Here is a 19,546-nt window from a genome sequence, read left to right as displayed (position 1 = left end):
AATGTGGAGAGACGATTTATATTTGAAATAGCATCCTCAGTGCTCTGCTTTTCTACGTTTCGAAGGGGTGAAATGGCACGACAAGAGCGTGTGTTCTGTATATCATATCATTTGCCCTTCTCGCTCACCTTCCCTTACGTCTATGGAAATCCAAGTACTTACAGAGGGTTCTTTTCAGCATCTCTCGTAAGCAAATCACACACTTTCAGTAACGCAGAAACTCATTTCCAATAGACACATTTTGAAATGTGTAAATACCCGCGCTAATCTCATGAACCAATGTATTGTTGAATTCAAGGTGAGACATGTTAATCCATGCTATGAACTTATGAAGTTCGAGTTATTTTGCCCCAAAAGGAAGAGAATAAAAAACGGACGGTGTGAGTTGGCCCTTAGTTAGCTAGTGCGAGAGGGACTGAATGGAAGGCCATCCAATCGCTTTCTCGTTTGACTTAATTTGATCCAACAAAACTTAGGAGATCAAGTATATTTCTAGATTCTTCTACTTACAAATCTTGCGGTTTTCGCAACTTAAAAGTATAGACAATATTGAGGGAAATATCAATAGAAAATATAGAGCATGAGTAATATTTTTATTTTATTTTCTAATTGTAAAGGGAAAGTCAGAAGTAAAAGTAATAGAGAATGTTTTTGTGTTTTCGAACATGCCCCTTTTTAAGGCAAACTCTAATTTTACCCTCACAATTTGACTAAGCTTTGCAAATTAACTTAGTGTTGTTAAAGGAACGTAGAGTTTTGATTCAGGTTCGATGCGCCATTTCTGGTCATGCTAGAAGAAGTAATTTTCTCATGAAAGTCCCGTGCGAAATACTATGATGCTCTAGGAGCACCACATTAGCACAAAGTCCAAGCAATCGGACAGTGGTAAACTTCATTGAATTATAATTCTTGAAAAAAAGGTAAAAGTTCAAGAATTCATGATCTTCTTATCCCAATTCAATTGTGCACCATTTAAGAATCCAACTCAATCTTTAGTAAAGGTTTTTGATTCCTTTCGGATCTCGAGTATGCAACTTCCCTCACTCAACCAAGTTGGTATAGCAAACCCACGCACGAATGCAATAGTTACGTAGCATGCGCCGGTGCAACCATTTTCTCCACTTTAACTACAAAAATTCAGATAAATAGATTCGATTATGCTTATTTAATTGCCAGTGTAGTTACTAGATTAACGTATATCAAATATCCTCCTTTTATCTCATTTAATGTTTGACTATTTCTTCACTTGCTTATTGAAACATTCAATTGAACCCAATTATCCAATAAAATGTTTCGAACATCAGCACAAAAGCCTGCATATGATTTCATCGTATTGCATTTGGTCGATGTAAATCACCGAAGACATATGGACCTTTTCTTTTTCTTGTTAACATGGACTTGTTTCTTTAGCAAGCCTGAAAAATGGACTTAAGGAAGATGTCCGTACGCAAACGAGGGTTTTCTTGGGACAATTTCTCATCAAACGTTCTTCCAACCAATGTTCTCTGGGGATGTCAATTCTCCTTCCACAGTTGTGCCGGCTTTCTCTGAATAATTTCCCTTGAATGCTTGTACATAGCGAATTTTCCCTGGGTGAATCTAATTATTCTTAATCTATCTCAGGGTGTAATTACACATGATTGGAAGGGGAGCAGCCACATGAAGGTAGATTACTATACTACGTGACATTTATTAGCATCCGGTTTTATTAGATCAAACACTCAAATAATTTACATGATTTTAAATCTGATCGGGCTGCCATTGCTTGAAGGCAACCTCTAATTTCTCTGCAACATGCAAATTTAGAAGATTTGATCCTACAAGAACGCAGAAACTTGGTGACAATTGGTAAATCCATCGGTCAGTTAAAAGCGCTTAGTGAAAATACCAAATGACATCTACAGGAGCTCATCTCTCACGATCTTGAAATAGATGTGTGCTCAAATACGTGCAGTACTGAGGCTTCCGACAAGTCTTGAAAGACTACGGTTGTCGCAATTGCACATGAAGACAACTTCCAGATCTCTCGAACCAGATTAGTGTAACAGGGTTGAGTGTGGGCCTTTGTGGAGGTGCTCAACCTCCTGAGCTTGTGGAAGATTCGATGGCCATGGTGGATTGGGGAGGTTGATCATACTGGAGTCTTTGGAGTTGTTTCTCTGAACCTTATCAACAGATAAACGGGTCTTCCTTTCTCGACTCCAGACACTTGAGCTCCGTTGCCCGAATCTGCGTTACCAAATGGCAGTGAAACAATCCCAGGAAACCCAGTAAAACAGCAACTCGACTCGAAGTGTCCTAACTCGACATCTTCAATCCAAAATCCAACGCTCATTCCAAAACTTCTTAAAATCTCGTATTCACACACGAAGCACACGTCCACTTCCTAGCACAAAATGCCCGGAGAGACCTATAACCGCAACCGACCCCACGAACCCTAGCATGCAAGCAAGAGATCCGCTGAATCTGATTCGGAAAATTCCAACTAATCCAGTAAAATAGCAAACATCAAACCTCATAGCCCTCCAACTCGGCCTCGCCATTCTCGTCAACGTGTGCGTATTATTTAATTTAAGTGGCGTTGTTCAGAAACCGGGTTCGAACCAACTAATTGAACTAAAGCTCGAGTCAAAGTGCTAACGTGGAGAGACACCAAAGGGAAGCTCCATAAAGAGAGAGAACTGAGAAGATAGAACCCCAAATTTGAATTTCTTAGCTGAACTTCGTTCAGTGCCCCCACGCGAACGACGAAATCCACCGGATGTGCCCGCCAACAGAAGAAGATCCCGAGGGCAAATCAGGAAAAAAAAACAGTAAAATTCATCATCCTCTCCTTCCTTTGCCCCCAAGTTGCCTTGGCTTTCAATCGCCATAAGAATCCACGCGAACCTGCGAGACCGGAATCGAGGTTTCGAATTCGAGCAATGCGGACAAAGATCGCGACCGATCGACCTCTCCATCTCGCTGCGAGATCGCGCCATTTGATCGCGTGTAATCGTCTGCGCATGCGAAACGTGCGGAGATTGGATTTTTCCCGTGGGGCGCGGTTTCGAGTTTTTTCTCGATGACGCTGTTCGATCCGATTCTCTTGTAGAATGTGGAGCGGAACGGGTCGTGGTTGGGAGTGATGGTTGTTCTGGCACGCTTGATTGCAGCAAGTGGAGTGGGGCGAGAGGTAATTGCAATTCGTGTTCATGGCATCAGTTACTGCTGCCCTGATCCCTCTGGCTCAATCCGGATTGGGAGTTTTGATAGTGAATTGACAGGCCCTGGTATTGAGTGGGTTGGTTTTGAGCTTGGACAGTGAGATTTGAATTGTGAATTTGGCTGATTAGGCAGTTCAGGGTTGGGGGGGAATAATTGACTGTGTTGGGGAGCTGTGGTGCCTGATCGAATGGGGCAGACTATAGCTGAGTGATCCCTCAGGTGTACGATTTGGATGTTTTCAAAGCATAGGACTGGCAGTGTTGTGTTGTATTTGGTTAGTTCTGTTAAGCTCTTGGATTACCGAGTTTGGATCAATGCTACGTCTGGAATATGGTCATATTTGTTCGATACAAATTTCATCCTGCTGTTTCTACTTTGGGAATAAAATTAGTTCTTTAAGTTCACGAAGGACGGCAGATATATACTGAAAATATTGGTTTGAGTTGATGTTTCCTTAAGTGTTCCTCTCACTTGATTTGTCGAAATAGCTTGCTAGAGACATAAGAAACTTGCCTCAGTGCTTGTAATTGAATGAGCTTGTGACCGCATTATCAATCTGAAATCTTCTCTACTGGTAAATGCAGAACTTTGAGTGAGGTCCAAGGCTCATAAAGCTGTTTTGAATCACGCTCTCGCGACGATGGTCATGGAGTATGCATCTGCTGTAAGTGTTCTTTAGAAAGATTTTCCCATTTACTTAGAGCTTCTTGTTATTACCTTCAGGTTTCACCAATTTCAATTCAATAACATTGTAACTAGATGCAAAGCTTTTTATTTTGTAAGTTTACATGTCAGATTTGACAGAGCTTTTTAGTTGGACATGTCCAAGTTTGATGGAAAGACCAAGGTAATTTGACTTTGTTTTAATATGACATTGCTGCTAAGGTTGCGTAAAGAATAGGTCCTCAGTACTAAATGGCCAATTCTTGAGATGAGATTTTGTGGGCATATGCTGCCTTCTCTTATTAGCTTCTGACTGGTTATTAATGCCTTTTATCTGAAAGCAGGTGTTCGAAGTCATTGAACAAATAGTTGATGTCCAGCACTGCATACAGTTATATAATCCATGTCGCAGTGGTTTACCAATTTGCGATGCTTGTGATGCCTCTATATTTGAATTTCATCTAATTGTTTGTCTTTATTTCTAATCAATATATGTTACCTGTAGGCATATATTGGAGAAGCCAAGACCTTAATGCTGCGATTGTAGCTTCCAAAGGTACTCATGAACAAAGGAATGCATGTTAACTTTAGCAATTCTTCCTCTTACATTTGACATGCGAAGGATTTGCTGAAAATTTAAGCTAAGAAGAGTAGCCTCCGGTGAATGCGTACACAAAGCCCAGGGGTCTGCCATCCATAAGAAGGAAAACAGTGAATCATTTCCACCGAGACATGATATGTGCTTGTAATTTTAGATGTAGTCATGAGGAGATCACATACTCACTAATATTGTTCTTGGAAAAGTTGTTTGAGGTTTTCAATTAGTGATTACTTCTATTTATGTCTAAAGCATACAGAATTGGGTTGAAGATCTCTACTTGGAAACAGCTCGATCTAAACTACCCCAGCATGCGTGGTGCCATGGTGGTGAGTTCTAGAGATGATAAGCCTCTTGCAAGTTGTGGATACTTCTGATTTGGAATGAGCTACGGTCTTTTTCTATTGTCTTTGCTTAGGTTCATCATGGATTTATTATGCTTATCACAATACGACAATGCGACCTGATACTTTGGATGCTGTTAAAAGAGCCAAGGATATATATGGAGACATCAATGTCATGGTGACAGGGCATTCTATGGGAGGGGCTATGGCATCCTTTCGCAGACTTGATCTTGTGGTAAGATCGTTAAAAGATTGCTATGGTTTAGATATTGGTTCTTCTCTATTGTGTTCTTCCATTTTTTGAGTTTTGGCCTGTTAAGAGTTACCTGGAATTCTTTGCCAACTCTGCCCTGAAGAGTCTTGTCACGCCCCGCACCCTACGAGCGCGCGATCATCCCGCGATGGTCGATCATTGAATGCGACGTCCCAGACACGTCGCCGACCCAACTCAAACATCAGAGATAAAGGCAAGCGGAAGCGAATTTAAAACAACCCAGCCAATAAAATATGACAAAGGGATAGCACAAAATAATAATTCCAAATACACAACATCAAAAGGGAATAGTGGTGGGGTATCCTACTTCGCTATACAAAAGAGGGGCACACAAAATATGGAGTAACTTGACCCGTCCTCCATCCCCGAGATACCCTGGTGGCGTCTCCAATCAATCACGGTCGCAGATCTGAAAATGGTTATATAATAACCGTGAGAACGAGTCTCAATAAGCAACCCCCTATACCCCACATAGGCCAATGCGTACCCAGACAAGTCGTACATGCAATCTACCCGATAACATATAAAATTCACATCAATGGACTTACCTCGCCATCCAATCACATGCCCACACTGTACATTAGTCAAATCACATTAGTGTATCCAGCAGAGCTCATATTCAGATCACACAAGGAAATTTTCCATGCATCATACAATAACACTCGCGCGTGTCTCGATTATAAGGTAAAACCACTTGGGCACGTCCCATACCATGCCTAGCAGTATTCACCTCATAATCAAACACTATGCAACATGCGTGGTCCAGCCAACTTTCTCACGACCTCCCAGGTCCTTTCACACTGCCCGCCCCTGCGCCTCGGGCCCATTCTCACGACCCGCGCTATCGCGCCTCGGTCGCCACTCGAGATCAAGCCGGGCTCCGTCCCTCACTTTGGACATTTCACACTTTCCCACGACCCGCGCTCTCGCCTCGGGTCGACCCCTCGAGATCAAGCCGGGCTCCGTCCCTCACTTGGACATTTCACACTTTCCCACGACCCGCTCTGCGCCTCGGGTCGCCCCTCGAGATCAAGCCGGACTCCGTCCCTCACTTGGACATTTCACACTTTCCCACGACCCGCGCTCTCGCGCCTCGGGTCGCCCTCGAGATCAAGCCGGGCTCCGTCCCTCATTGGACATTTCACACTTTCCCACGACCCGCGCTCTCGCGCTCGGGTCGCCCCGGATCAAGCCGGGCTCCGTCCTCACTTGGACATTTCACACTTTCCCACGACCCGCGCTACTGCGCCTAGGGTCGACCCTCGGATCAAGCCGGGCTCCCGTCCCTCACTGGACATTTCACACTTTCCCACGACCCGCGCTCATGCGCCTCGAGTCGCCCATCGAGATCAAGCCGGGCTCCGTCCCTCATTTGGACATTTCACACTTTCCCACGACCCGCGCTATGCGCCTGGGTCGACCCTCGAGATCAAGCCGGGCTTTTCTCATGCACATGCACCACAATACAAAATTCACCATGCTCTTAGTCATATAAATCAATTTTCAATCACCACCCTTTCGCCAATGTCAATCTAGCACGCCACATCAGTCAACTCAATTCATGCTCCCCACATCGGTCCACCGACCCGACATTCATGTCGGCACATTCAATTAATTCAATTCACCCACAAGCGCCACGACAATTCAGTCAGGCATATTTATCTCAGTAAATCACTAAATCAGCCGCACAATCAGTCTAATTAGCCCACACCTAATTAAAGTCCTAAGCCGGTACTAAATTTCACCCTAAACAAGTCTAAAAATACCCAAAGTACTAGGTAGGGTTTAGGAAGTCACTTACTTGGTTTTGGCCCGGAGAAAATCGGCTCGGGCCTAAAATGGCCCGGTGAACACTTAGAACTAGGCGCGGGCATGGGTCAACGGGCGCGGTGGCCGGCCAACGCGGCACAATGGCCGGACGGCGCGCACGCGCGCGGGCGCGGTGGCCGAACGGCATGCCCGGCGCACGGCAAGCCGAACGGCAAGGCGCCGGCCACGGCCGGCGACGCGCCCGGCCGGACGGGCGACGCGCCCGGGTCGGACGGCACTACGCCGGCAAGCTCGGCCACGACCCGGCTGGCCGGGGGTCGTGGCTACGGCCTGGCCGGCCCGAGCCGCTTGGCCACGGCTTGGCCGGGCCGGGGCCGGGCCGGGCTACTGGTCGGGCGGCGACCGGCGGCGGCGATCACGGCGACGGCGACGGCGGCGCGCTGGTGTAGCGAGCGGCGACGACGAGCTGCGGGGAGGGTGGAGGTCGGCCGGGGTGGAGGCGAGAGGGAGAGAGAGAAGAAGGCTGGGCCGAGGGGGTGGCGGACCGGTGGCGACGCGGCGCACGCGCAAGTCGGCGACGGCACAATAGGCGACGGCGGCGGGCAGCCGCAACAAAGCTGGCACGCGGCGGCGACGAGCTGGAGGAGATATGGAGGTCGGCCCGGGCGGTGAGGGCGAGGTGAGGAGAGAGAAGCAGGGCCGAGAAGGGGGGCAACGGCGACAGCTGCCGGACAGCGTGACGCGAGCGTGGCCGTGCAGCGGCAGACGAGGGCAAGCTAGGCGACGCGGCGGCGAACGGCGGCGAGCCGAGCTCACGCGCTCGGGAGGAGGAGAAGGAAGAGTCGGGCGGCTAGGCGGAGGTGGCGGTCGGATGGTGTGCGGTGGTGACGAGCGGCGGAGGTCGGTCCGGCGAGCGGCGATTAGCGAGGCGGGTCGGCGGCGGCGGCGGAGCAGGCCACCGCAGGCTCGTCGGGGAGGAAGAAAGAAGAGCGAAGAAGAAGAGCCGAAGAGAAGAGAAGGAAGAAGAAAGAGAAGAAGAAGGAAGATGAGAGAGAGAGAGAGGTGGGGTGTCGGAGGGGGGGAATGGGCGTGCGTGCATGCGTGATGGACGTGTGCATGCAAGGGGGAAAAAGAGAGAGAGAGAGAGAGAGAGAGAGAGAGAGAGAAGGAAGGAAGGAGAGAGGGGCAGACGCACGGGAAAAGGAAACGTGCTGGTGGGGGGCTCGGCGCAACAAGGGGAGAGAGAGAAAAGAGAGAGAGTAGACGGGACAGGGGGAACGCGAGCGGGAAAAAGGGGAGGAGAGAGAAAGAGAGAAAAAGAAAGTCAACGCACTCGAATGCGATTCAACGGACACGGTTCGAATCCAAAAACAATCTAACGGCCCATAAAAAGCCTAATTAATATTATAGGGCAATTGGGTAAAATAAAATAACTCAAAACACACTACGAGGGAGGTCTGCTAGTCTAAATCCGCACCCGGTCGAAATTTCACTTTTCCACTATTCCTGGCAATCTCGAGGCTGGCCACAATAATATCGACACCGTCCAATTTATTTCGTCCCGAAACTCCCGGAAATCTACTGCCAAGTTCGGGGTCTAAATAACGGCCAAATTCGATCGAGTGCGATTCTAGCGAAATCTCTAATTTAAAAATGATAACCGGGAGTGATCGGTTCCTGGCGAGATTTTACTATAAGCACACTTGACAAATTACGCGTTTTATAAATCCCAAAATGGGCGAAATTCGGGATGTCACAACTCTTCCCCTTACAAAAATTTCGTCCTCGAAATTTACAATCCAACCCAACTATTCAAACAAATGGGGGTATTGGTGTCGCATCAACTCTTCACTTTTCCACGTCGCACCTTCGGTTCCATGGTGTTCCCAAATCACTCTGACTGTTTCAATTGACTGCTGAACCAACTTGGGACCCGTGATGCTCCTCTCACCCACTCATCCCAACAAACCGGTGTTCTGCAAACCCTGCCATACCATGCCCCAAACGGTGCCATTCTAAAACTCTGCTGATAGCTATTGTTATAGGCAAACTCAACCAAGGGCAATTATTCTTTCCAACTTCCCCTAAAATCCAATGCACATGGTCGCAGCATATCTTCCAAAGTCTGAATCGTCCTCTCAGACTAGCCATTCGTCTGCGACTAATAGGCCGTGCTAAACTGTAACCTAGTTCCTAATGCCGTATGAAGACTTTTCCAATAAGCGGCAGTAAACTTAGGATCACGGTCTGAAGTGATCGTCACTAGTACTCCATGAAGATGAACTATCTGTTGCACGCACCATCTTGCGTACCTTCCTAATGCGAAGTCCTTTCGCATTGCCAGAAAATGTGCTGATCTTATCAGCCGATTTACTATAACCCAAATTGAATCATGGCCCCTTTGCTTCTTGGTAGTTTCATAACAAAGTCCATCGCGTTATGCTCTCATTTCTATTCGGTGATTTCCAATGACTGCAACAATCCACCCGGCTTACAATGCCGTGTCTTCACTTGTTGGCATGTTAGATACTCGGTCACGTGCTTGGCTACATCTACTTTCTTGCCTTTCCACCAATAATGCTGCTGTAAATTCTGATACATTTTTGTACTCCCCGGGTGAATACTATACGTACTACGGTGTGCTTCAAACAGAATCTCTTCCTTCAGTTCTGTATCACTTGGCACACATAACCATCCACGGAACTTTAGAATCCCATCCTCGGATATCTGAAAATCCGATTTCCTTTTTTGTGGCATCCATACATCAAAATCTTCTGAATCTCCGGGTCCGTATATTGTAAAGTCTTAATTTTAGTCTGAATTTTTGGTTCAATCCTCAATGCGGCAAGTAGACTTTAAAACATGGCTCACTTCAAACTTAAACTCTAAATCCCGGACTCATTCCAACAAGGTCCATTCTTTGACCATCATATGCGCAACGCTCAATTTCCAACTCAGTGCATCCACTACCTTATTAGCCTTTCCGGGGTGATATAAAATATCGCAGTCGTAGTCTTTAAGGAGTTCCATCCAAGGACGCTGTCTCAGGCTAAGTTCTTTTTCGAGAAAACCGATACCTTTAAACTCTGATAATCTGTATAAATCTAAAATTTCTCCCTACACGAGTAATGCCTCCAAATCTTAAGGACAAATATAATTACGGTCAATCCCAAGTCATGCATCGGATAGTTCAGCTTATACGGTCTCAATTGACGCGATGCATATACCACTACTTTCCCGTGTTGCATTAGCACGCATCCCAATCCTCCTAACGACGCGTCACTGTGATTCTCAAATCCTCCCGGACTTGACGAGATCGCTAACACTGGCGCGGTCGTCAACCTCTGTTTCAATTCTTGGAAGCACCTTTCGCACTCATCCGTCTATTCAAACCTCGTCTCCTTCTTTAACAACCGTGCCAACGACGTAGCTAGTGCCGAAAACCCTTCCATGAAGCGCCTATAATAGCCTGCTAGACCCAAGAAGCTCCGAACCTCGGTTACTGACGTCGGCCTCGGCCAATTCGTGACGGCTTCAATCTTTGTCGAATCCACTACAATCCCTTCCCCAGTATCGCATGTCCTAAGAACGCCACTCAATGAAGCCAGAATTCGCACTTATTAAACTTAGAATAGAGTGCGTATTCCCTTAAAGTCCATAGATCTCTTTTCCAAATGTAACTTATGCTTAGCGGGACTCTGCGAGTATACCAAGATATCGTCTATGAACACGATTACAAACTAATCCAGAAATTCCTTAAATACCCGATTCATTAAATCCATAAAGGCTGCAGGGGCATTCGTCAGTCCAAACGGCATCACCGTAAACTCATAGCGTCCATACCTCGTCCTAAATGCCGACTTCGGCACGTCTTCCTTCTTGATCCTCAATTGGTAGAAACCAGTCCTCAAGTCAATCTTAGAAAATATTGATGTCCCTTATAACTGGTCGAGCATGTCATTTACTCTTGGCAACAGGCGTTTATCCTTAATAGTCACCTGACTCAACTGTTTGTAGTCACTACATAACCTTAACGATCTGTCCTTCTTCATCACGAATAAAACTGGCGCTCCCCATGGAGACTTACATAGACGAATAAAACCTTCTTCCAATAATTCTTGCATTTGAACCTTCAATTCCTTCAATTCTGACAACAACATCCTATAGGGCGCTTTCGAAATTGGTTCCGTCCCTAGGGCCAACTCAACCACAAACTCCACTTCACTATTAGGTGGCAATCCCGGCAATTCCTGAGGAAAGACATCGGGAAGGTTACACACCTCGGTTATGTCCTTTAGCCTTGGTTCCTCAACCAACTAGTCATCCACAAAATAATCACCTTTTTACACCTCGAAGATAAAGCTCAACCCATCCAATTTCAATCCAATGGTCTCTCAAAATAATCGCCTTAGTCCTTTACAAAATCCGAAATCTCCAAGCAACACATATCCTTCCCAACTCGTCCAAGAATACCGTCAGTAATTTAGAAATCCTTGAACCGATTGCGCCTACCCATTATAAGCAATTATACGTCGTGCATCACATAATGCATCTAGGCTTTTTTAAGACAAATTCTCTGATTCCTTCCCAATCACAACATACACATTTCCTTACGTCCGTAGCCGATTACGATTATTACGGGCGGTTCCCGCTTAATGTCCTACTTGCGGTTCTTTGCAATTGCATCGGTGGTCTAACTTTGTCGAATCAACAATTTCTCGCTTGGTGACCATGTTGGCCACATCCAAAACATGCTCCACTTCCACCTTGGCAATGGTCATTCCTACGCCTCTTTCCATAAGACCGACATGCGGCGTTGGAATAGTAATTCGGCTTCCCAAAGTTCTTTTTTTACTAGAGGGACAAATCTCTGATTCTTTGTCATAGGCTTCTTTCCAAAGTTCCTATTGTCCCTAGCCGGCGCGTACCGCGATCCATTTCGGTAGCCCTTTCACTCGTATCCGTCTCAACCATCGAGCTCTCTCATACAACTCATTGTAATCCCTTAAGACTCAAAAATACTAACTGATTGCGGAATTCCAGTTCCAATCCATCCCGAAACCTCCTTGTCCTATCCACATGGTCCTTGACCATCCTTGGTTCGTACTTAGGCAACCTTATAAACTCGACCTCGTATTGATCGATTACATCCGAATCTAGCGAAGCCAAAGAAACTATATCATTTTCTGTCCTCACGTGCTCTCTGAAAGTACCTCCCATTGAAGGCCTCGATAACGACACCCCAGCTTGGAAATATGCCCTATGAAATATCCCACTTCGGGGGCCCTCTTACCAATCATTTGCATTTCCTTAAAGTTGATATACACACAGGGTCACTTTCTCATCATCAGTGCACCCGAATACCTCAATGCCCTCCGTCCAAAGTAATGTAGCCTCCGGGTCACCTCTTCCCATCGAACCTCACAAGTTTAAATTTCAAAAAATATTCCAACCAACTGATGCATTTGTCTAACTGCATTAACTTACCCTTGGCCTTGATTCCCAACATTTCCATTATGCCCACGATTCCCGTTACTTTTATTGGTGGCGGCAACAGCGGCCTCAGAATCAGTAGTAATAGTCGCATTTCGCTCCTCAGTTTGCCTTCGCATTAAAATTCCAACTTCCTCGAGTGCCATCAAAATCTCGTTCCATCTGGGATCCCCCACAACTCCAACTTGCGGACTTACACGACCTCGACCTCGACCTCGACCTCGGCTACTCATACTGACAGGGTTCACACCACCCACTTACCTGCTATAATTCCTCTTGGGAATTAAAGACCTAGGCCAACTATACCAGTCTAAGCCCTAGGCAGTGAATCACCACAATTCACTAAGCAGGCAGTCAATCACAACACCACTCAATCACAAAGAACAGCGATCGTGCACTAACCTCAAGTCCTGTCGCACCTGCATTTCACGTATTAGTGCATAATATCACTCAGCAATCACAACCAAGCAGTCTAGGTAACGCATGGCCAACAAGTCTCCCTAACTAGCTACCCCAAAGTCATCGCTCCTTATCACTCCAAGCTTCGACCATCTTGGTTCGAGCTGACCTTGCTCTGATACCAAATCAACGGGGATGTCACGCCCCGCACCCTACGAGCGCGCGATCATCCCGCGATGGTCGATCATTGAATGCGACGTCCCAGACACGTCGCCGACCCAACTCAAACATCAGAGATAAAGGCAAGCGGAAGCGAATTTAAAACAACCCAGACAATAAAATATGACAAAGGGATAGCACAAAATAATAATTCCAAATACACAACATCAAAAGGGAATAGTGGTGGGGTATCCTACTTCGCTATACAAAAGAGGGGCACACAAAATATGGAGTAACTTGACCCGTCCTCCATCCCCGAGATACCCTGGTGGCGTCTCCAATCAATCACGGTCGCAGATCTGAAAATGGTTATATAATAACCGTGAGAACGAGTCTCAATAAGCAACCCCCTATACCCCACATAGGCCAATGCGTACCCAGACAAGTCGTACATGCAATCTACCCGATAACATATAAAATTCACATCAATGGACTTACCTCGCCATCCAATCACATGCCCACACTGTACATTAGTCAAATCACATTAGTGTATCCAGCAGAGCTCATATTCAGATCACACAAGGAAATTTTCCATGCATCATACAATAACACTCGCGCGTGTCTCGATTATAAGGTAAAACCACTTGGGCACGTCCCATACCATGCCTAGCAGTATTCACCTCATAATCAAACACTATGCAACATGCGTGGTCCAGCCAACTTTCTCACGACCTCCCGGGTCCTTTCACACCGTTGCCGCGCCACTGCGCCTCGGGCCCATTCTCACGACCCGCGCTATCGCGCCTCGGGTCGGCCACCGGATCAAGCCGGGCTCCGTCCTCACCTTTGGACATTTCACACTTTCCCACGACCCGCGCTATCATGCGCCTCGGGTCGCCCTCGGATCAAGCCGGGCTCCGTCCCTCACTGGACATTTCACACTTTCCCACGACCCGCGCTACTGCGCCTCAGGTCAGCCCTCAGATCAAGCCGGGCTCCGTCCCTCACTGGACATTTCACACTTTCCCACGACCCGCGCTACTGCGCCTCAGGTCAGCCCTCAGATCAAGCCGGGCTCCGTCCCTCACTGGACATTTCACACTTTCCCACGACCCGCGCTACTGCGCCTCAGGTCAGCCCTCAGATCAAGCCGGGCTCCGTCCCTCATTGGACATTTCACACTTTCCCACGACCCGCGCTCTCGCGCCTCAGGGTCGACCCTCGAGATCAAGCCAGCTCCGTCCCTCACTGGACATTTCACACTTTCCCACGACCCGCGCTACTGCGCCTCAGGTCAGCCCTCAGATCAAGCCGGGCTCCGTCCCTCACTGGACATTTCACACTTTCCCACGACCCGCGCTACTGCGCCTCAGGTCAGCCCTCAGATCAAGCCGGGCTCCGTCCCTCACTGGACATTTCACACTTTCCCACGACCCGCGCTACTGCGCCTCAGGTCAGCCCTCCGATCGATCCGGGCTTTTCTCATGCACATGCACCACAATACAAAATTCACCATGCTCTTAGTCATATAAATCAATTTTCAATCACCACCCTTTCGCCAATGTCAATCTAGCACGCCACATCAGTCAACTCAATTCATGCTCCCCACATCGGTCCACCGACCCGACATTCATGTCGGCACATTCAATTAATTCAATTCACCCACAAGCGCCACGACAATTCAGTCAGGCATATTTATCTCAGTAAATCACTAAATCAGCCGCACAATTATCGCCACAATAATTCATCAATTAAGCACAATCAGTCTAATTAGCCCACACCTAATTAAAGTCCTAAGCCGGTACTAAATTTCACCCTAAACAAGTCTAAAAATACCCAAAGTACTAGGTAGGGTTTAGGAAGTCACTTACTTGGTTTTGGCCCGGAGAAAATCGGCTCGGGCCTAAAATGGCCCGGTGAACAATCTTAGAACTAGGCGCGGGCATGGGTCAACGGGCGCGGTGGCCGGCCAACGCGGCACAATGGCCGGACGAGCGCGCTTTGGCGCGCGGGCGCGCGGTGGCCGAACGCATGCCCGGCGCACGGCAAGGCCGAGCGGGCAAGGCGCCGGGCCACGGCCGGGCGACGCGCTGGTCGGACGGGCGGCAGCGCTGGCTCGGACGGGCACGACGCGGCAAGCTCGGCCACGACCCGGGGCCGGCCGGGCCGCTGGCTACGGCCGGGGCTGGCCCGAGCCGCTTGGCCACGGCTTGGCCGGGCGGGCCGGGCCGGGCCGGGCTAGCCTGGGCGGCGACCGGCGGCGGCGACTACTGGCGACGGCGACGGCGGCGCGGTGGTAGCGAAAGGCGACGACGAGCTGCGTGGAGGGTGGAGGTCGGCCGGGGTGGAGGCGAGAGGGAGAGAGAGAAGAAGCTGGGCCGGGAGTGGGGTGGCGGACCGGTGGCGACGCGGCGGCACAACATGGGCGACGGCAACGCCGCGGCGACGGCGGCGGGCAGCTGCAACAGCACGCGGCGGCGGCGACGAGCCGGAGGAGATATGGAGGTCGGCCCGGGCGGTGAGGGCGAGGTGAGGGAGAGAGAAGTCGGGGCCGAGAAGGGGGGCAACGGCGACGAGCCGGCCGGACGAGCTGGTGACGGCGAGCTGGCCGGCCTGCGGCGAGCAGCGACGACGGGGGCAGCTAGGCGACGCGGCGGCGGGAACGGCGGCGAGCCGAGCTCACGCGCTCGGGAGGAGGAGAAGGAAGAGTCGGGGCGGCTAGGCGGAGGTGGCGGTCGGATGGTGTGCGGTGGTGACGAGCGGCGGAGGTCGGTCCGGCGAGCGGCGATTGGCGAGCTGGGTCGGCGCCAGGCGGAGCGGGGCCACACGCAGGCTCGTCGGGGAGGAAGAAAGAAGATCGAAGAAGAAGAGCCGAAGAGAAGAGAAGGAAGAAGAAAGAGAAGAAGAAGGAAGATGAGAGAGAGAGAGAGGGTGGGGTGTCAGAGGGGGGGAATGGGCGTGCGTGCATGCGTGATGGACGTGTGCATGCAAGGGGGAAAAAGAGAGAGAGAGAGAGAGAGAGAGAGAGAGAGAGAGAGAAGGAAGGAAGGAAGGAGAGAGGGGCAGACGCACGGGAAAAGGAAACGTGCAGGTCTGGGGCTCGGCGCAACAGAGGGGAGAGAGAGAAAAGAGAGAGAGTAGACGGGACAGGGGGAACGCGAGCGGGAAAAAGGGGAGGAGAGAGAAAGAGAGAAAAAGAAAGTCAACGCACTCGAATGCGATTCAACGGACACGGTTCGAATCCAAAAACAATCTAACGGCCCATAAAAAGCCTAATTAATATTATAGGGCAATTGGGTAAAATAAAATAACTCAAAACACACTACGAGGGAGGTCTGCTAGTCTAAATCCGCACCCGGTCGAAATTTCACTTTTCCACTATTCCTGGCAATCTCGAGGCTGGCCACAATAATATCGACACCGTCCAATTTATTTCGTCCCGAAACTCCCGGAAATCTACTGCCAAGTTCGGGGTCTAAATAACGGCCAAATTCGATCGAGTGCGATTCTAGCGAAATCTCTAATTTAAAAATGATAACCGGGAGTGATCAGTTCCCGGGCGAGATTTTACTATAAGCACACTGACAAATTACGCGTTTTATAAATCCCAAAAATGGGCCGAAATTCGGGATGTCACAAGTCTAGACTCTGGATATCTTGAACTTTCTATGGCTTCATATTTATATTTACAATTGGTCAGCAACTTGTTTTTCTTCTTTTTGGGTAAATCAACCCATAGACATAACACAAGCAGAATGGGTTGCAAACAACCCTTTACCTGAACCACCTATGGTTGATGTATTTAGCTGTGTGAATTGAGTCTTACATGTTAAGCCATGGAGCTTCAAGTTGGTTGAATGCCTAAATATAGTGGATAAAGACTTCCAACTAATCATTACAAAGTTTACTTGTTGGAAACTTTATGGGATTATTGATATGTTAATAGTCTGGATATATAAACTTTGGCAAGCACTTGAAGCTCAAATTTTATGTCATGTAATCTTGAAGTGCTAATGCATTTTAAACTAGAATATATTGATCCTAAATCTGTGTTCTGTGCACTGTTTCTGTCGGTCTGTCTCTAACCAAAAGAAGCAGCTTCTTTTTTGTTGGACTACGGGCCAGATATGTTGTAGGCTGGAGCCAATTCTAAAATGTCAATTATGCTTTTTGTCTCAGCTTTATTGGACAGAGTGGTCCAGAGATTTCTAGGCACCTGTTGTGGAACTGGTACCAGAAATGGTAAACACCCCAAAGTCATGTCCCATTAATTTTCTTCTCCATGAAAAGTTGTGATTTTTGAGGGTCAAACTTTGTCTTGGACTCAGATAATACACACATTTATGTGGCCTAGGATAGGATCATCGGTTGCTCGAGCTTTAGACTAAACCTTTTCTCGAAGTATTCATAGCAACTGTAACATCTTGTCCGAACACTTAGATGATTTAAAATGTCATTTTTTTTGCTGGTTTCCTGCTGAAAATTGTTCTGAGCCAGTTGTGACATCATGCTCATGCGTCGTGGCCCTTTCCTTGCGTCATGGCCCTTTTTAAGATTTAGTTTCTCCTTCGCTATCAATGACTGTAAGTTTGGGGTTCAAGGGGCAATTTCACCATCAACCTGGAATTTTTTGTTTATGTCATTAGCTGGATGTGACTCACCCCGCCAACATCCAAGTGCTTGTTGTGGAAGCATTTAAATGCGCCTTGGTTGTAAATTCACCCCCAATCCTACTATTCCATATTATTAACACCTTTTCTTGGGGTGAGGGTGGGGTTGGTTTTGTTGTGGTTGTGGGGTTTGGTTTTGGAAAATTATGGACGGGATCTAGACAGAGTAACGCTAGACCTCCAAACCTCATGGAGAGAAAGGGCTGATCTATCGTTCACCTTCGTATGTGGCAATATATGTTTATTGATGCATAGTAGTTTTTCCCCTCGTGAAAGTATTGAACACTGAAGTTGCTTGGCTGTCTAATTGTGTGTGCTGAAGTTGTTTTCCAGACCAGCACTCACTTGATTTACTTATATAACTGAGGACACTTAATTTCCAGGTCAATCAGGAAGCACAGAATGTCCAGGTTTTGACATTTGGACAACCTCGTATTGGAAATGCAACGTCTGTGTCTGACTACAGTGACCGTGTGCCAAATACACTACACATATTACTAATGGACATGATGTTGTGCCTCATTTGTCTCCGTACTATTCTCGGTTCCCACAAAGACATGCCACCACTTCCGTAGAGAGGTATGAATTTGATCTTGATGGAATATCAGATAAATTATGGGGAATTGTCGCTGATTGCATTTGATGTTTACTTTGCATTCTTTCAACCTAACTAACTAGAGATGTCTTATTTTTTCCAACGATTTTCTTAACAAAGCAGGGCAGTTTGTAGTACTCATGACCTTTTTGACAATATTTAAGGAACTCCTCTCCTTCCTGTAAAGCTATCATGAGTTTCTTGTACCAACTCCAAAATTTAAGACGCACAATAATGTGTATTATTTACTCTCTCTCTCTCTCTCTCTCTCTATGATGGATGATGACCTAGTCTTAAGCTCTATGCAATTATAAGGTATTACTCATTTATATTATGTATGTCTACTAATGCCTATAATTATTGGCAACTTCAATGACAGCCACGGATTAACATATTGATGTGAGATAATGTGAAAATAATTTGGTGTGAGATGATCTTACTCTTTTCTATGTTAGTGTGCACATGTAATTGGAATCTTTCTTTTGTTGTAGGTATGGCTGTATAATAGAGGATTTGGTAGTCTGGTGTATCAGGTTGAGGAAGTTTGTGGTGGCTCTGGAGAAGATCCAATGGGCAGCAGGTAAGGAGGTAGTTGCAGTCGTAGCTACCTGTTACAAGCAATTATTTTGTGGATTTATTGTGCTAGTTGCAATAAGACGTGTGACAGACCAGCTTATTCTAGAGAATGCCAGTCCTTTCTTACTGGGAATATTTACGGACGGATGATCATCGTGGACCATTTAGTCTACTATGGTGTGGAATTAATGGCGGAGACATGGGGATCGTGCAAAATCATCATGGACCCACGATTGAAGGAATATGGAAGCGAAGTTGACAAAGGAAATCTTATGCTTTCCAAGAATTTTTCTGCTTCTGCATTAAGGTTGCGTTCAGACTCCAATGCCAAGAGCAACTTAAAGTAAAATGCTCCTAAGCCAGCACCTAATTTCTCAAAGATCATTTGGTAGCTCCAGATGAAGTTTGTTCACGAAATGCATTCCATCATATGTTTCCATGTCCATCACAAGATGCATAGGATCTCTACTGAAATTCACTTGGAATGTAAATAGCATGAAGTTGACTCTATCATTCTTGTTAATACAATTCTGTGATATCTATTGAATGAATGCGCTCGCAAGTTTACCTATCAATCTAATATTGGACCTGTGGCTTTGTTTATTAGGCTTGATGAAATCTATTAAGGGTGTGTGGATGCTATGCTGAGCTATCCATAGCTGAATCACCAGTTTTTTTCCTTCCTTTTTTTCCCCTTTTTGGGGGGTTGAACTCTCGTTGAACTTCACAAAATTGGCAGATGTGTGTGAATTTCGGAATTGTAAGACTTGCACGGTTAGGCAATTATCCTGTTTTATG

At 47.2% G+C, this 19,546-nt stretch overlaps 1 pseudogene; it reads left to right on the top strand.

Annotated features, from left to right (window-relative positions):
- Positions 1-4,027: 4,027 nt before the first annotated feature.
- On the top strand, positions 4,028-19,323 carry LOC115663628 (lipase-like; annotated as a pseudogene).
- The last annotated feature ends 223 nt before the right edge of the window (positions 19,324-19,546 follow it).

The sequence above is a fragment of the Syzygium oleosum genome, unplaced genomic scaffold, assembly GCF_021117445.2.
Source record: "Syzygium oleosum isolate NSW1041296 unplaced genomic scaffold, Sole_v2.1 Sole_v2.01, whole genome shotgun sequence".
In the NCBI taxonomy this organism is placed as follows: domain Eukaryota; kingdom Viridiplantae; phylum Streptophyta; class Magnoliopsida; order Myrtales; family Myrtaceae; genus Syzygium; species Syzygium oleosum.
The sequence above is the reverse complement of the archived record's forward strand: the minus strand, read 5'-3'. Positions and strand labels throughout refer to the sequence as shown.